At 59.0% G+C, this 2,500-nt stretch overlaps 1 pseudogene; it reads left to right on the top strand.

The window, feature by feature from the left end:
• The window catches only part of LOC124765868, a 5,901-nt pseudogene that overhangs the window by 1,302 nt on the left and 2,099 nt on the right, over positions 1-2,500 (top strand).

Raw genomic sequence — 2,500 nt, forward strand, 5'->3', positions numbered from 1 at the left:
GTGCTCGTACGAGTCTCATCCGGTAAAGCGAATGATTAGAGGCCTTGGGGCCGAAACGACCTCAACCTATTCTCAAACTTTAAATGGGTGAGATCTCCGGCTTGCTTGATATGCTGAAGCCGCGAGCAAACGACTCGGATCGGAGTGCCAAGTGGGCCACTTTTGGTAAGCAGAACTGGCGCTGTGGGATGAACCAAACGCCGAGTTAAGGCGCCCGAATCGACGCTCATGGGAAACCATGAAAGGCGTTGGTTGCTTAAGACAGCAGGACGGTGGCCATGGAAGTCGGAATCCGCTAAGGAGTGTGTAACAACTCACCTGCCGAAGCAACTAGCCCTGAAAATGGATGGCGCTGAAGCGTCGTGCCTATACTCGGCCGTCAGTCTGGCAGTCATGGCCGGTCCTTGCGGCCGGCCGCGAAGCCCTGACGAGTAGGAGGGTCGCGGCGGTGGGCGCAGAAGGGTCTGGGCGTGAGCCTGCCTGGAGCCGCCGTCGGTGCAGATCTTGGTGGTAGTAGCAAATACTCCAGCGAGGCCCTGGAGGGCTGACGCGGAGAAGGGTTTCGTGTGAACAGCCGTTGCACACGAGTCAGTCGATCCTAAGCCCTAGGAGAAATCCGATGTTGATGGGGGCCGTCATAGCATGATGCGCTTTGTGCTGGCCCCCGTTGGGCGAAAGGGAATCCGGTTCCTATTCCGGAACCCGGCAGCGGAACCGATACAAGTCGGGCCCCTCTTTTAGAGATGCTCGTCGGGGTAACCCAAAAGGACCCGGAGACGCCGTCGGGAGATCGGGGAAGAGTTTTCTTTTCTGCATGAGCGTTCGAGTTCCCTGGAATCCTCTAGCAGGGAGATAGGGTTTGGAACGCGAAGAGCACCGCAGTTGCGGCGGTGTCCCGATCTTCCCCTCGGACCTTGAAAATCCGGGAGAGGGCCACGTGGAGGTGTCGCGCCGGTTCGTACCCATATCCGCAGCAGGTCTCCAAGGTGAAGAGCCTCTAGTCGATAGAATAATGTAGGTAAGGGAAGTCGGCAAATTGGATCCGTAACTTCGGGATAAGGATTGGCTCTGAGGATCGGGGCGTGTCGGGCTTGGTCGGGAAGTGGGTCAGCGCTAACGTGCCGGGCCTGGGCGAGGTGAGTGCCGTAGGGGTGCCGGTAAGTGCGGGCGTTTAGCGCGGGCGTGGTCTGCTCTCGCCGTTGGTCGGCCTCGTGCTGGCCGGCGGTGCAGGATGCGCGCGCCTGCGCGGCGTTCGCGCCCCGGTGCTTCAACCTGCGTGCAGGATCCGAGCTCGGTCCCGTGCCTTGGCCTCCCACGGATCTTCCTTGCTGCGAGGCCGCGTCCGCCTTAGCGTGCTCCTCCGGGGGCGCGCGGGTGCGCGGATTCTCTTCGGCCGCCATTCAACGATCAACTCAGAACTGGCACGGACTGGGGGAATCCGACTGTCTAATTAAAACAAAGCATTGCGATGGCCCTAGCGGGTGTTGACGCAATGTGATTTCTGCCCAGTGCTCTGAATGTCAACGTGAAGAAATTCAAGCAAGCGCGGGTAAACGGCGGGAGTAACTATGACTCTCTATGACTCTGAGGCCCGCCCTGAGGGCACATGGTCTACCTGACGAGTTCATTGGATACATCCTGGGATGCTACGAGGAGGCGGTGACGATGATCTCTGGTCCTGGGAAGTCGCTGGGCCCAGTGCGGCCTTCAAGAGGTGTTAGGCAGGGTGATCCACTCTCTCCCATCCTCTTTAACCTTTCCTTGGACCTCGTGCTTGCTCGCCTCCCAGAATACATTGGTGCCAATGTGATGGGACGACGTCTCAACGCTGCCGCCTTTGCTGATGACCTCCTGCTGTTCGCTGAAACTCCAGGAGGGCTCCAGGACCTTATTGATGCAGCAACATCTGCCCTTGGAGACCTCGGTCAGTTGAGCGTCCTATCCAAGGCACCACTTAAACCCCAACAGCGTCTACATGCCCTCAGAACTGTCATTCTGCCAGGAATACATCATGGCTTGGCCCTTTCGAGGACCCGCCTAGGAGCCCTGTCAGCAATGGACACCACCATCCGCGCAGCGATTAGATCTTGGCTGTGCCTGCCAGCGGACGTCCCTGTTGGCTACTTCCATGCCCCTGTTTCATCTGGGGGACTGGGAGTGCCATCAGCCCGCTGGCTTGGGCCTCTCCTGCGGCGGAATCGGCTCGCAAAGATGCGGGCATTGGGTGTCCTGTCTGACGGGACTGCAGATGACGTTCTGGGGCGTGAGATTGGGAGGCTTGAGCAGCAACTACGGGGTAACAACACGGTCATACGAACTACCAACCAAATGGGCCGGATGTGGGCTGAACGGCTGCATCTGTCGGTGGACGGCGCCGCCCTTAAGAAGTCTGCCCGAACACCAGGGCAGCATAGCTGGGTCGATAACCCACGACTAGCTATGACAGGCCGCGACTTCATCTCCTGCATCCGTACTAGGATCAATGCCCTTCCAACTCGGG

This window comes from Schistocerca piceifrons, unplaced genomic scaffold (genome assembly GCF_021461385.2).
Source record: "Schistocerca piceifrons isolate TAMUIC-IGC-003096 unplaced genomic scaffold, iqSchPice1.1 HiC_scaffold_665, whole genome shotgun sequence".
NCBI classification, from domain to species: domain Eukaryota; kingdom Metazoa; phylum Arthropoda; class Insecta; order Orthoptera; family Acrididae; genus Schistocerca; species Schistocerca piceifrons.